Source organism: Armigeres subalbatus, chromosome 1, assembly GCF_024139115.2.
Source record: "Armigeres subalbatus isolate Guangzhou_Male chromosome 1, GZ_Asu_2, whole genome shotgun sequence".
NCBI classification, from domain to species: domain Eukaryota; kingdom Metazoa; phylum Arthropoda; class Insecta; order Diptera; family Culicidae; genus Armigeres; species Armigeres subalbatus.
The window spans coordinates 107951358-107968381 of record NC_085139.1 but is presented as its reverse complement, the minus strand read 5'-3'; positions in this window follow the sequence as shown (position 1 = coordinate 107968381).

The window sequence follows — 17024 nt, the reverse complement described above, 5'->3', positions numbered from 1 at the left end:
CAGGCTGAGCCCAGGCTGAGCGAGCTGGGGCCAGGCTGAGGCAGGCTGGGCTGGGGCTGAGCCAGGCAGGCAGGCTGAGCAGGCTGAGCCGGGCTGAGGCAGGCTGGCTGAGGCAGGCTGAGCTGAGCTGAGCCCAGGCTGAGGCAGGCTGAGCCAGGCTGGGAGCTGGCGGGCGCAGGCTGGAGCAGGGCTGGTGGGGCTGGGGCAGGCTGAGCCAGGCTGGGAGAACCGGGCCAGGGCAGGCCGGCAGGCAGGCAGGCTGGTGGCAGGGCTGGGGCCAGGCTGACGTGGGGCCCCAGACTGAGAAAGGCTGAAGCGGAGGGGCAGGGCAGGCTGGCAGGCTGAGCGGAGCTGAGCCAGGCTGGTGAGGCTGACGGGAGCTGAGCCCGAGCTGAGCCAGGCTGGAGGCGGAGCTGGGCAGGCTGAGCCCAGGCACCGGCAGGCCCAGGGCTGAGCCAGGCTGAGGCGGCAGGGCTGGGCAGCCTGGGAGCAGGCGGAGCAGGCTGGAGCCCAGGCTGGGGCCAGGCTGGTGGGAGGCTGGTGGCTGAGGGCACGGAGCTGGGGCTGGGGCTGAGCGGGCATTTGGGCTGAGGCCCAGGAGCTGGGGCCAGGCTGAGCCCGGGGCTGAGGCCAGGAGCTGGGCCAGGGCTGGCGGGCTGAGCGGGGCTGAGCAGACTGGTGGGCTGGGGCTGGAGCTGGGGCTGAGCGGAGCAGTGGGGCTGGGCCAGGCTGGGCGGGGCTGGGGCGGGGCAGGCGGGCTGGGGCCAGGGCAGGAGCAGGAGCTGAGCCGGGCTGGAGCAGGCTGACGGGGCTGGGGCTGGGCTGAGCTTTGGGGCTTAGCTTAAACAGGCTTTAGGCTGGACCTGCAGGCTTTAGCTTGGGGGGCTTTAAGCTTAACTTTAACATTAGCCTTTTAGCTTAGCTTTAGCTTGGGGCTTTAAACAACTTTAACAACTGGAGCTTTAACAACTTTAAACAACTTAGCTTTGGGCTTAGCTGTTAGCTTAGCTTTAAGCTTTAGCTTAGCTTAACAACTTTAAGCAACTTTAGCTTAGCTTTAACAAGCTTTAAGCTTAACTTTAGCTTAGCTTTAACAACTTTAAGCAACTTTAGCTTAGCTTTAAGCTTAGCTTTAAGCTTAACTTTAGCTTAGCTTTAACAACTTTAGCTTAGCTTTAACAGCAACAACTTTAAGCTTAACTTTAAAGCTTTAACTTAGCTTTAGCTTAAGCTTTAGTAGCTTTAGCTAGCTTTAACAGCTTTAACAGCTTTAGCTTAGCTTTAGCTTAGCTTTAAAGTAAATCCTAATCGTTCCACTATGAAACCGTGAAACCGGTCATTCCATGCTTTTGAGGCTTGTTTTAGACCGTATAGAGATTTGTCCAAACGACATACTAGACCGTCACCCTGTTCAAAACCTTCGGGCTGTACCATGAATATTTCTTCGTCTAACTTTCCGTTCAGGAAAGCTGTGGTTACGTCCATTTGGTGTACCACCATACTCTTGTGGTTTGCTAGAGCAAGTACACACAAAAAACAAATATGGTTTAACAGAATGTTTTGCACTTTCTATTTGAAAAGTGTAAAAATTTCTTTAAAACAAAAGTTTAAATACTCTCTGCAAAAGTAATATAGCAAATTTAAAAATATTTTCTGCTTGATCTGATTGTAAATTTAAAAGTTCACATTTTCGCCATGAAAATTGTTTAACTGTCAAGTTCTCAAATCATTCCTCCACAAAAATAGCTTTTCGTCAGTTTCATACTCACTATGGAATATCGTGTGCCAAAAATAAAAGATGGGTTAGGAATGTGATGGTTAATTTCGCTTGTGGGTTCTACTACTTCTACTTAACTTCTACTTACGAAAAAAAACATTACTTTGAACTATAATAGTAAATTAAAATAAAGAATTATCAAATAAAATATGTATATATAAGATTGACCACACTCAAAGATTTTAAATAATCTGCTTTATATAATATATATCTATTTCTTCTTCTTCTTCTTATTGGCATTACATCCCCACACACTGGGACAGAGCCGCCTCGCAGCTTAGTGTTCATTAAGCGCTTCCACAGTTATTAACTGCGAGGTTTCTAAGCCAAGTTACCATTTTTGCATTTGTATATCATGAGGCTAACATGAAGATACTTTTATGCCCAGGGAAATCGAGACAATTTCCAATCCGAAAATTGCCTAGACTGGCACCGGGAATCGAACCCAGCCACCCTCAGCATGGCATTGCTTTGTAGCCGCGCGTCTTACCGCACGGCTAAGGAGGGCCCCTATATCTATTTAATAATTATAAATATTGAAAAATAAATAATTTTCTAAAATGTATTTCATGTCATTTGTAAATACTATTTTTGGCCACTTGCTTATATTAAAGCCGCCCATAGTCATTATACTGTTAAGCTAACCGCACTGACCGCACTACCCAGCAGACAACAACAATCCAGTTTTTTTTATTTATTCACTGGCCTGAACCGAAAAGAGGAACCCCGTAGGAATCGATGGGATGTTGATCCAAAAAACTCTTTAAGGTAAGTCACACAAATAAATATATTTATGACCGGTCCTGAGAAAGTGCTAGTAAAAGCGATCGTGGTGTGTTTTTATTCGAGAATTCTGATGTGCTTTCTTTTATTTTGCAGCTAATGTCTCTATCGTTCTTGGTCCTGAAATTTCCAGAAAAATATTCGGCGCACTAATCGAGCAGGTAGGTCATATTTTCTAGACATGAATATAAAAAGAGGTAATGCTAGAGCTCGATAGTTTTAATCATCAACCCACTCCGCTACCCACTCCGGTGCAAAATTAAACTTGAAGTACCGGAGTTGGTTGGCATCATCAGACTCATTATGGTATTTATACCTGGTTTTTCTTCCTTTTCCTACAGGAATTTTATGGTGCAATGTCCGCAATGGTGCGCACCCTTACCCTGGCCAGGGGCTGGCATTCTAGATATATGTACAAAACTGCCCACCGTGTTATGCATGGGAGATGCTGCAGCTTACACCGTGTTAGTGAAGAAAATGTTTAAAATAAAAACTTAAAGCTATTCGTTGCGATTTTCTTTTTTTAATTCAAAATGGAAAGATGATTGAAGGGTGAGAGGGAAGAATAGGGAGGTAATTTTTATTCTGAATGAAAATATTTCACTCTATTTCTTATAGTGTGAACATTTCCATTTGACAGTTGTACAATTTAGTTTTGAATGTTCAAACTTTTAAATTTAGAGCTTTATGCAACTTTTGAACCATAATCAAAATAAAAGTTGGCGTACTTTTATTTTGAGCTTACCGCACTCTCTACGAAAAAGAACCAACGCAACTTTTTGATTTTACCAATGGTTTTTTGCCTTTCTCGTACACTAAGTGTACGTAAAGGCTATAATATTGCTACAAAAACATAATTTTGATAGGAGGCCCGGAGGGCCGATTTTCATATACCGATCGACTCAGCTCGACGAATTGAGGTGATGTCTGTATGTGTGTATGTATGTATGTGTGTGTGTGTGTGTGTGTATGTGTGTATGTGTACAAATTTTGTAGACACACTTTTTGGAACTTAGCATTATCCGATTTACTCGCAACAAGTTGCATTCGACGGGGAATGCGGTCCCATTGTTTGCTATTGAAAATTGGCCCGATCGGACATTGCATTTCGGAATTATTAAAAAATCATTGTTTTTTCCCAAGGGTCCCCCCTTGGAAAAAAAATTCAAAACCGAAAAATTTTTTTTTTCCGAAAATGGTGGCAATACATTTTAACTAATGCAAAAACATGCAAAATGATCGAAAAAATGTTATCTATTCTCCTAAAGAGCTTTTTTGACCTTTCTAATGTGATTCTTTCAATATATTTTATAATACACGAGAAAGGCATCATCACTGCTAGGTGGATTAATCTGGGTTTTTAATTTTAATAACGAATTTTCTTTCTGTGTACTGTCCTTAGCGTATCGAGTTTGGCAACGGGCGAATAAGTCTCCGTATAGTCGAAACCGAATTTTTGACTAAAACCCCTCGACACAAGCCGAGCTTTGTAACGATCTGGTTCACCGTTTAGTCCTCGCTTTATCCACCCACTTGTTGGTCACGGCCGTGCGTCCTGATGGCAACTTCTCCAAGTGCCACGTTTTATTCTTCGACAGGGAATTAATTTCATCCTTCATAGTAGCTTCCCATTTATTCCAATCGTCTCGTTTCTTGGCTTCAGCAACAGTTGTTGGCATGTTTTCCACATAATTCATCGCATTCAGAGCATATCCAGCGTACTCAAGCTCATAGTCATCGTGCCACGCCGGGGCAGTTCGCTGTCGCTGCGGTCGTTCTTCTATGTTGCTACTGGATTGCATTTCGAGCTGCGCCACCGGTTCAACTTCAGACTCATCCGTTCCGCTTTCCTCAAAACTTCCAAACTCATCGCCCGAGCCTTCCGACTCCGATAAACTACCCAGCAATGGACCTTCAGCCTCTTCTTCCGCATCACTTGCTTCCGAATCTTCATGAATTTCCGGAACCTCAACAAGGTCAATGGTACGAGATTTCCTTCCATCCAAGGTAAAAATATTACCTTCAGTGCAATCTACATCGCGCGCGTGAAATATTTTCTTCGCTATGGGATTCCACACACGGTAGCCATTGTGCATGTACCCTACAAAAATGCCCTTCCATGCCTTTGCATCCAACTTCTTACGTTGTACTTTCGGTATGTGCACGAACATAGGGAAACCGAACACTCGAAGCTTGCTGACGTCAGGTTTCCGTCCTTCCCACAACTCGAACGGTGTGACATTGGAACTCAATGCACTCGAAGGACTGCGGTTAACAAGATACGCCGCCGTTTGAACAGCTTGTCCCCAAAACCGCTTGTCTATCTGCGAATCTTCAAGCATGGACCTTGCCTTCTCCACTAGCGTGCGGTTCATTCGTTCGCTTACTCCGTTCTGCTCCGGTGTGTGGGGAACCGTCCATTCCACCTGGATGCCCTTTTCCGCACAGAATCGCTCGAACGATTTGCTCCTATATTCACCGCCATTGTCACAACGGAGGCGGCATACTTTCTGACCAAATTTTGCTGTTACATGGGCCTCGTACTGACGAAAACATTCGAGAGCTTCACTCTTGGACTTAATTAAAAACGTCATTGTAAAATGAGTCCAATCATCAATAAACGTAATAAAGTATTTTGTCCCATCTATGCCAACTGGTGTCACTGGCCCGCACACGTCGGAGTGTATCAACTCCAGCACTCGCGATGATCGTTTCATCTCTCGCACCACGAAAGGCTTTCGAGTCTGCTTCCCAATCACGCACGGTTCGCAAACGACGACTTTCTTACTCGCGTTACCGGTAGCCGGTTTCAATCCGATGACCATTTTCTCCGGAATCAGTTTTTCAATGCTCTTCGTATTCAGATGGCCAAACCGACGATGTCATAGTTCGAGATTCATCGAAATTCGTCCACAAGAGAAATGGGATTCACTCGAACCATACTTGTTCATAAACAAATCGAGCCGATAGTTTTCCATACCGCGAGCCACACGCGACGACCTGTGATCCACGGTGGATCCACACTTTCCCGTTTTGATAAGTCACTTTCATTCCAATCTCATCGACTCTCATCACTGAAAATAGGTTGCACCGCAACTCAGGTACATACAGTACATTGTTCACAACACATTCAGTGTATTTATCGTTTACGAGAGCCAACACTTTTACCGTCCCCGAGTGCTTCGATAAAATCTCTGTCCGTTTTTCGCGACGGCAATCTCGACTGGAGATTCAAGTGGTTTCAGTTCAACGAACAACGCCTTATCATTCGCCAGATGGTCGGAGCAGCCGGAATCGATGAACCACTGTATTCGATTACATTCATCCGGTGGGACTGCTTTCACACTGTCCACACTCAAATAAATCAAATGATATATTTTAAATGGATTAACACTTAAAACCTTAACTGAAGGCATAATTTAGGATTTATATGCGCCTAATAAAAAATATGACTAAGCTTTTTAAAACACAATATTGAGTTGAATGAATTTGAAGTGCATTGAATAGAAAATAATATGCTGCACATACAATTTAAAAAGCTTGTTATAAGGCAAACATAATAACAAAAAACTTCAGAAGGAAAAATCTGCAAATCGGATTATCAACGAATCCTTTCACCTTTCCCATATCAGAAGCGGAAGTTAAGAATTGACTAAACGGTAAGTAACCAAAATGAATTCTCCATTTACTACGAGATTTACTATCTCTTCGATCCTCACATTTTTTTTTTCTAAACGGATCAGGTTGGATCAGGTACATACTTCGGGAACTTTTTTTGAACAGCATGCGGCTCGAGATGCGGCAGTTCTTCACCAGCGGAAAGAATCAATTTTCTTGAGGAAACTGACAGTCCAAATTTCTCATCAAAATTGAAGGAAATCAGGAAATATGAAGAAAAAAATGAATTGAATCAAATTTAAAGGTCTGTACGCAGGTGTGCACCGGGAAAAAGCGGTAAAGCCGGGCGGATGCACACCTGCGCAGCGTGAACTTATAGCGTCTTCATACATGGGCATTGGGCCTATTTATTGGAAATAAACGAAACTTGGATAAATAATGTTAGCCTATGTTTGAATTGAATTTCTAAATACATAAACATCCTTGCTTTCCGCTCCCATTAGATTTGTGTTCAAAATTAAGTGCAGCACTAATAAATGATGAAGTGTTTCATAATTATGAAATCTATGTGCAGGTCTTATCGTATTATAAGTGGTCTGCATATATAATTTAAAATGACTGATCCGATCAATAATTATTAGTGTCGCACATATTTTAGAACAGCCAAAGCAACTGGTCAAAATATATGTGCGAAAATAATAATAATAATATGCACTTTATTCTGAGTGCACGCAGCCGTGTCACCTTTTAAAGTGACCGATTCTACATCAATTCCCTTCCGCTTTACCTCTTCGTCAAGCAGACGGCATTTGACGAATTCGATACTAAGTGTATCTTCCGGCATAGTTTCGATGGCCGTAACTACGGTCGAGAACGATGGCCCCAAAGTGAGAAGCAAGTGACAGATGATGTCAAGCTCCTCCATATCCGCTCCAGTAGCACGATATTCTCTGACCAGTCGGTCGAAACACAAGAAATGTTCGTGAAGCGATCCGCCCTCGAAACGCAGACTTAGCATCCGACGCTTCAGATGCATTCGACTGGCGATGCTCCGCCGTTCGAACACTCGCTTGAGTGCTTGCCAGATTTCCTTCGGGGTCTTCTTTTCTTGAACGTATTCCAGTTGGGAATCGCTTATTCTTGATATAAGTAGCGACCGGCATTTTCGCTCCTGCTTGGATAGTTTTTCCCGTAGTTTCTTCTTCTCTGCTTTCGTGACCTGCGTGTCGTTCGGCTGGTCTTGCAACTCCGGTCTATCAATGGCCTCCCTTTCCACACATTCGAAAAGGTCATGCTCCTCCAGCAGCACTTGCGTCCGGAACTTCCAGGCCATAAAATTGCTTCCATCGAACAAGTAGACACGCTCAGGTTTTCCGTCGTCTTCCATCGCGAAAACACTATTTCACGTTCTGTGGATGATCGGAATACTCTGGACCGATAACCTAACAGAGTTATGCAAGGCCATACACACTTACTTTCGATTCCCGAAGTCGGTAAAATTTTACTGAGTTTTTGAACAGCTGACTAAAGTCGGTAAAAATTTCAACTGCTGAAACTCGGTAAACCAAAATATTAATGAGTTGTCAAAAAGTACCGATCAAGTCAGTACTTATTATTACTGACTTGTTCGGTAAACTTTTTGTTTACTGAGTTTTTCAATGCAAAATACTTTCAGAATTTCGATCCAAAATTGGAAGACTAAAAATCAATTGGGTTGTTTAGCAGAGAAAAATATGGGATTTTTTATAGTTTAACATAAAGAGCATGCTTTTCTGACCTCCCACATATTTTTATTTTGTTGAAAACCTTTTATTTACATTTACAAAAAGCCATTTCAATCGATGGAATGACATTTGGCCCATGCAGCATAAGAACAAATTTTTAGTCCCATATAAATTTAAAATGCAAATTAAAAATAGTTCCGGGTCTCCAAAAATTCTGAAAAATTGGGGTTAGGCTCAGTTTTCTATGCAGATTCAGAATATGTAAAAACATATATACCCCTAAACAACCCAATTGAAAGGTGAAAAGTTCTAAATTGAGTTGATATTTGTACGGTTAAGAATATGGGTTCTTATGTAACAACATAATGTTTGCTTTTCTCGATTTTTCTTCCAAAACATGATATCAAACAACGTAATATTTATTTCCATTTTCATTTATCCACACATTTAGAATATACATCTTTGCTATTCTTTTGTATTTTAAGAATGACTGATTTTTTATTTTGCAAAATTGTCCTCAGCACTTGTAATTTTCATCGCTGAATCGTTGATTCTTTGGTGACAAATCTTGGCCCCAAACAGAAGACCTAATACAGCTCCTCCTAATATACATCTTTAGGAAGCAATTTGTTTGCACAGAATTATCACAAGGTTCACCAGTCCATTTTTATCAGGTTTTGTTGAAGAAGAATTAAGTCCAGACCGGGCAAATTTGTTAGTTTCGGCAGCGGCAGCGTTAAAAAATGATGATGTCATTACGATGAACAAAAACACGCGCTGAGAAAAATGTTTCAGCTGTCATCAGTTATTGAAGAAATCTCAGTAAACAAGATTGACTGAGAGCCTATCAGAACTCGGTAATCGCTTTTACTGACTTCTTCTACATTTCCCAGTAAACATCACATATTATTGCGCATAAGCCCCAAAATTTTATTCCCACCTTTGGGTTTCCGCGCCGAGCACTCAGCGCCAAACTCTGCGACAAGGAGATAGTGGTCAAGTTGGTACTCCTGATTTTTGACAACTGATGTCGATTGGTTGTGTGAGTGCACCGGTGTCAAAAAATAGAGCTTTTAGCTGAAAATTTAATCAAATGCGTCAAATGCACATTTTGACAGCGATATAGATGTATGAGTGAAAAAAATGTGCAAATGCTCTATCGCGGAAGCAGTCGCTGAAGACAGGTGTCAATGGTTTCAGTGACGAAACGAAAAGTTTCAATGCAAAAAGCAATACTGAAAACTCGGTACTAGTCATTACCGTATACAGTAAAATGTGGCAAAATTATAAAAAAGATTACAGAAAATCGGTAATTTCTAATGGAATAGCTGATTTTCTCAGCAGTTTTCATAGTTTACCGACCGAAACCGTAGAAAAAATTACCGAACAAGAGAATCGAGAATAAGTGTGTAGGACAAATAACTTGAGAAAAACTGTTTAATGTTAATAGAAAGAAAAACTGGTTTTATTACTTCAGGTTACAAAGTTTGAATGAGAAATATTGACAGCTTAGGCGCACCAGCTTACTGCGTTTTAGTAAATTGAGCAGTAGGTAGCAGTGTTGCACACTTAACATATTATACTTAGAGTGAAATCAGGAGTGATACAGTTTCATTCCCAATTTTCGACCACTATTATAATTTAAATCTGGAGCAAAATAGAACAAACTCGCTGGTTTCCCCAGCAGTGTTCCATTTATGTTTCTCAAATTTTCAATAAAATGAAATCATTATGTTGCTGCCAAGAAAGGCGCCATAATTGCAAAGTGGATTGATCCGTAGATAAAATGACGCATTCATACACCAAAACAATTGAAAAATATTTGAATCTCGTTATTCAATCGTGTTCAAATCTGTAGAAAATAGAACGGAGCGTTAGACGATCCCCACCAGTGCGTGAGACGATCCCCACCGATGTGTATCCAAATGAGTGTCTAGTATAGGAACGAAATGCGTTCATATTTTATTTAGAGCAAGATTACCGGTGGTGAGTTTGAGCCGTTTGGCAGCGCAGTATCATTACTTGACACTTTACCGGTCGCTACTAAACGCGCTGCTATAACAGTAGCGCGACTGACAGGTGACCAAATTTGGTAGCGCGATAAGAGCGCTGCTATTTGATGAACTGTCAACTGTCAAACGTCACCGGTACGGAATACAGCAACCAAATTGAGAGCCGAAAATAGTGACCGATACGGAAACGAGTGACGAAACTAAAATGAAAGCGCTGCGCGGGTGATTAAAATGCTCGCGACCGATAATGATGCTCTTATGCACTTGTTCTCGCACCGGTTGTTTCTATCAAGGTTGTTGAAGTGCAATCATGCTGTGCACCGGTGGTGAATATCCGGTTGCTATTGAGTTCTCCAAGCGCTGTTTCTCGCACACTAACGTCACTGTATAAGATATATAAAATAAAAGTGGGTGGTAATTTCGTTGCGGCAAAAATATAACGAACACTTTTGGAGGAAGACAGCATACACATAACATATAGGCATGTTTGCCGTAGAATGTGGTCCTTCCCTGATTTTGAAACGCTAGCGAACCTAGCGGTGGAAGTCAAGCTTTACCCAACAACGAGCATAAGACAGAGCAGCAGCGCATGCTTTTCTGTTTCTCTCTATCGCCTTGGATACACGGGAGGGCCGCTCGTTAATTGTTGATACACAAAGAGTTCACTTTGATTTTTGCTGTTTGTTCTATGATGTCTATCTGTTTTGTGCAGCATACATTGACAGGAATACAGCGAAGTCACGCACACTTTTGTTTATTTGGAGAAGTCAATTGAGGCAAACACGGAAATAAATAAAATTAGGAAAAAAATATTATTTATTTTCAAATCTTTCAGAACGCGCTCCAACTTTTGTAATATAAGTATGTGCGTAATGCATTTTGTGATTATCAGATTAGCTAGACACACATCTGCTAGGTGGCGCTAGCTTATATGCAATAATTTAGTGGGGTGGATATCTCGAGATCTATAAGACTTAGAAAGATTTTGTCTTCTACATAGTTGTTCGGGTAGCCATAACATTTATGATGGCGACTAGTTTAGTTTGGAATTCATACGCATAGCGGCGCTAGTGTATGAGAAATAACCTCATTTCATTTATTTAGTTAACATCTAAACAGATAACACTGAATCAACAATTTGACGCCACAATGCACGGTTCGAGGCCGCATCTCTCCATCCTCGGATACGCCCCACGCTCGCCAAGTCGTTCTGCACCTGGTCTGCCCATCTCGCTCGCTGCGCTCCACGCCGTCTCGTACCTGCCGGATCGGAAGCGAACACCATCTTTGCAGGGTTGCTGTCCGGCATTCTTGCAACATGTCCTGCCCATCGTACCCTTCCGGCTTTAGCTACCTTCTGGATACTGGGTTCGCCGTAGAGTTGGGCGAGCTCATGGTTCATTCTTCGCCGCCACACACCGTCTTCTTGCACACCGCCAAAGATGGTCCTAAGCACCCGTCTCTCGAATACTCCGAGTACTTGCAAGTCCTCCTCGAGCATTGTCCATGTTTCATGTCCGTAGAGAACTACCGGTCTTATTAACGTCTTGTACATGACACATTTGGTGCGGTGGCGAATCTTTTTCGACCGCAGTTTCTTCTGGAGCTCGTAGTAGGCCCGACTTCCACAGATGATGCGCCTTCGTATTTCACGACTAACGTTGTTGTCAGCCGTTAGCAAGGATCCGAGGTAGACGAATTCCTCGACCACCTCGAAGGTATCCCCGTCTATCGTAACACTGCTTCCCAGGCGGGCCCTGTCGCGCTCGGTTCCGCCCACAAGCATGTACTTTGTCTTTGACGCATTCACCACCAGTCCAACTTTTGTTGCTTCACGTTTCAGGCGGGTTTACAGTTCTGCCACCTTTGCAAATGTTCGGCCGACAATGTCCATGTCATCCGCGAAGCAAATAAATTGACTGGATCTGTTGAAAATCGTACCTCGGCTGTTACACCCGGCTCTCCGCATGACACCTTCTAGCGCAATGTTGAACAACAGGCACGAAAGTCCATCACCTTGTCTTAGTCCCCGGCGCGATTCGAACGAACTGGAGTGTTCGCCCGAAATCTTCACACAGTTTTGCACACCATCCACCGTTGCTTTGATCAGTCTGGTAAGCTTCCCAGGGAAGCTGTTCTCGTCCATAATTTTCCATAGCTCTACGCGGTCTATACTGTCGTATGCCGCCTTGAAATCAACGAACAGATGGTGCGTTGGGACCTGGTATTCACGGCATTTTGAAGGATTTGCCGTACAGTAAAGATCTGGTCCGTTGTCGAGCGGCCGTCAACGAAGCCGGCTTGATAACTTCCCACGAACTCGTTCACTAATGGTGACAGACGACGGAAGATGATCTGGGATATCACTTTGTAGGCGGCATTAAGGATGGTGATCGCTCGAAAGTTCTCACACTCCAGTTTGTCGCCTTTCTTGTAGATGAGGCATATAACCCCTTTCTTCCACTCCTCCGGTAGCTGTTCGGTTTCCCAGATTCTGACTATCAGTTTGTGCAGGCAAGTGGCCAGCTTTTCCGGGCCCATCTTGATGAGCTCAGCTCCGATACCATCCTTACCAGCTGCTTTATTGATCTTTAGCTGTTGAATGGCATCCTTAAATAGTGTTGAACTTAATTTTAAAATTAAAAAAACACTTTAATAAAGATTAAAAAAAAAAATGGCATCCTTAAATTCCCTCAAGGTGGGGGCTGGTTGGCTTCCATCGTCCGCTGAACTGACGTAGTCATCTCCTCCGCTGCCTTGACTTTCACTGCCTGTACTCTTAGCGCCATTCAGATGTTCCTCGTAGTTCTGCTTCCACCTTTCGATCACCACACGTTCGTCCGTCAAGATGCTCCCATCCTTATCCCGGCACATTTCGGCTCGCGGCACGAAGCCTTTCCGGGATGCGTTGAGCTTCTGATAGAACTTGCGTGTATCTTGAGAACGGCACAGCTGTTCCATCTCCTCGCACTCCGCTTCTTCCAGGCGGCGTTTCTTTTCCTGAAAAAGGCGGGTCTGCTGTCTCCGCTTCCGTCTATAACGTTCCACGTTCTGCCGGGTACCTTGCTGCAGCGCGACCGCCCGCGCTGCGTCCTTCTCCTCCAGAATCTGTCTGCACTCTTCGTCGAACCAATCGTTCCGTCGACTTCGACCCACATACCCGACGTTGTTCTCCGCTGCGTCGTTAATGGTTGCTTTAACTGTACTCCAGCAGTCCTCAAGAGGGGCCCCATCGAGCTCACCCTCTTCCGGCAACGCTGCCTCGAGATGCTGCGCGTATGCAGTGGCGACATCAGGTTGCTTCAGTCGCTCTAGGTCGTACCGCGGCGGTCGTCAGTACCGAACATTGTTGATGACGGATAGTTTTGGGCGCAGTTTAACCATCACCAGATAGTGGTCAGAGTCGATGTTAGCGCCACGATATGTCCTGACGTCGATAATGTCGGAGAAGTGCCGTCCATCAATCAGAACGTGGTCGATTTGTGATTCTGTCTGCAGTGGTGATCTCCAGGTGTACCGATACGGGAGGCTGTGTTGGAAGTAGGTGCTACGAATGGCCATATTCTTGGAGGCGGCGAAATCAATTAGTCGTAGGCCGTTTTTGTTCGTCAGCCGGTGAGCGCTGAACTTTCCAATAGTCGGTCTAAACTCCTCCTCTTGGCCAACCTGAGCGTTCAAATCTCCTATGATGATTTTGACGTCGTGTCTTGGGCAGCTGTCGTACTCACGTTCCAGCTGCGCGTAGAATGCGTCCTTATCATCATCAGTGCTTCCGGAGTGTGGGCTATGGACGTTGATTATGCTGAAGTTGAAGAACCGGCCTTTGATCCTCAACCTGCACATTCTTTCATTGATCGGCCACCACCCGATCACGCGCCTTTGCATATCGCCCAACACTATGAAAGCTGTTCCCAGCTCGTGTGTGTTGCCGCAGCTCTGGTAGATGGTATGATTACCTCTAAACGTTCGCACCATTGATCCCTACCAACAAACCTCCTGCAGCGCTACGATGCCGAATCCACGGTCCTTGAGCACATCGGCGAGTATGCGTGTGCTCCCGATGAAGTTGAGAGATTTGCAGTTCCACGAACCGAGTTTCCAATCGCTAGTCCCTTTTCGTCGCAGTGGTCTTCGCCGATGGTTCCGGTCCGTACTCTCTTGTTGATTGTTCGTTGCTTATGATTTTTTAAAGGCTGGCTTGCAGGGCCTGACACCAAACCCCCTAAATTTCCGGAGGACTATTAGAAAATAACCTGTTGGGTTAAATATTTATAAATCGGTTAGAGTTAGAAAGTGGCCATCTTCTACAAAGTTATCCCAATTATCTGTTAGGTGTTGGTTATTATGTAAGATTTAAAAGGGTAGTCAAAACCAGAAGTTTAGTTTGAAACCGCAATACTCGTTGGCGCTCGAGTTGAGTCTAATCGAGTCAAGTACGAGACACTGAAGATAGCCTTACTGTAAAAGTCGAAATTAGTACCTGTCAAAGGTACAATCAAGTGGTGGAATTAAATGGAATTGTACGAACTCGTCTTATGGCAAGTAACTTTGTAGAATACGGCAATATTCTGAAAATTCCAGTTTTTGAGATATTTAACCTATCAGTTTATTTCTTATACACTAGCGCCGCTAAGCGATTGTGTTTAAAACTGAACTTGCTTGCATCATGACGGTTTGCACCACCCGAACAACTTTGTGGAATACGGCAATATTCTAAAAAATTCAGTTTTTGAAATATCTAACCTAGCAGGTTATTTCTTATACACTAGCGCCACCAAGCGGTTATATCTTAATTTAAACTGCGTTGGTCATAATGGTTTTGACCACCCGAATAACTTTGTAGAAGGCGGCAATATTCTAAAAATTACATATTTTGAGATACGTGACCTATCAGGTTATTTCCAATTCACTAGCGCCGCCAAGCGGTTGTATTTCAAATTAAACTTGTTTTCGTCATGATGGTTTTGACCACCCGAACAACTTTGTAGAAAACGCCAATATTCTAAAAATTCCAGATTTCGAGATATCTAACCGATCAGGTTATTTATTTCATATGCACTAGCGCCGCCAATCAGTTGAAATCCAAACTAAACTGAACTCTGTGATGGTTTGTGATGGTTTTGATGATAAATAGCCGAACAATTTATCAGAAGACAGCACATTTTTTATTTATGCGTTACTCTATATTTCCGTGTAATGGTTTGGCAACGGTTGGAGCGGGTCGCCAAATTTGCCAACTCTCTATTCACCGAGGGTTGCGTTTGCATTTCCCAAACCCGTTTACCGACGACCGGTGCGAGTTCGCGTCATGATAGAGGTTGCTATTTTGGCTTTATTTACGCACTGGTGGGGATCGTCTGAATAAAGCTAAAATAGCAACCTCTATCATGACGCGAACTCGCACCGGTCGTTGGTAAACGGGTTTGGGAAATGTAAACGCAACCTTCGGTGAATAGCGAGTTGGCAAATTTGATGACCCGCTCCAACAGTTTCCAAACCATCACACGGAAAAATAAAGTTACTCATAAATGGAAAACTTGCCGTCTTCTGAAAAATTGTTCGGTTATTTATCATCAAAACCATTGTGATGGTGGTCAGTTTAGTTTCAACTGATTGGCGGCGCTAGTGTGCATGAAATTATTTACGTGATAGGTTAGATATCTCGAATTCTGACATTTTTAGATTTTTTCTGTCTTCTACAAAGTTGTTCGGGTGGTCTAAACCATCATGACGAAAGCAAGTATAGTTCGAAATATAACCGCTTGACGGCGCTAGTGTATAAGAAATAACCTGATAGGTTAGATATCTCGTATTCTGAATTTTTTAGAATATTGTCTTATTCTACAAAATTATTCGGATGGTCGAAGTCATCAAGTTTAGTTTGAAATACAACCACTTGGCGTCTAACTGGCGTCCATCGCAATGGTTCCAACCACCCGCATAAACATTTACCGTTCTTCAGTTACAAATATAACATGGACATAGTTGATATCGTTACCCATTAACATTAAGTTCTTCGAACAATACATATCTATGGTAAAACAATTACCTCAACCTTAATCAATGAGGTTTACAGTCTACGAACCATAATCAATATAATACTGATAAAATCTTTCCTCCAAAAATGTATGAAGAAAATCGTTTTTTCTTACGGTTAACATTCTTAACAACCCGTTGCTCATACAGTCCGATCTACGAAAACCGTAGCCACTATGGTCAAAACGTTATCAGACTACAGTACGATTATGGTCCAGTACCATTATCATTATGGTTCAACGTGGAACGTAAACCGTTCTAAAAATGATTCGGCTATCGTTTGGATTTATGCATCCAGATAACTTTTTAGAAGACGGCAACTCTTTCCAAGTCTTATAGATCTCGAGATATCCACCTCATTAAATTGTTGCATGTAAGCTAGCGCCACCAAGCAGATGTGTGTCGAACTATTTAATCTGATAATCACAAATCTGTAAGATTTGAAAATAATAAGGGTCTGTCTCAATTGGATAATTAAACTGAAATTAAACTTAAAAGCGACATTTCAATAATTATCAAATATTGCTTTTTGCATTGAAACTTTTCGTTTCGTCACTGAAACCATTGACACTTGTCTTCAGCGACTGCTTCCGCGATAGAGCATTTGCACATTTTTTTCACTCATACATCTATATTGCTGTCAAAATGTGCATTTGACAATTAAATTTTCAGCTAAAAGCTCTATTTTTTGACACCGGTGCACTCACACAACCAATCGACATCAGTTGTCAAAAAATCAGGAGTACCAACTTGACCACTATCTCCTTGTCGCAGAGTTTGGCGCTGAGTGCTCGGCGCGGAAACCCAAAGGTGGGAATAAAATTTTGGGGCTTATGCGCAATAACCCTGCTCGCAGAGCAAGATTACTTTTGACAGATATCGAATCATTTTCCATCGATGTCCTATTGGAATTGCTGGGTAGCACCAGCCATTCTTATAACGGGGTGATTTTTTAATTTTCGAACTGTCACTTTTAAGTTTAATTCTCCAAATGAGACAGACCCTAAATATTTATGAATATTTTTTCTGATTTTTTTATTCCGTGTTTGTTATAGCAACCGCGGATATTCACCA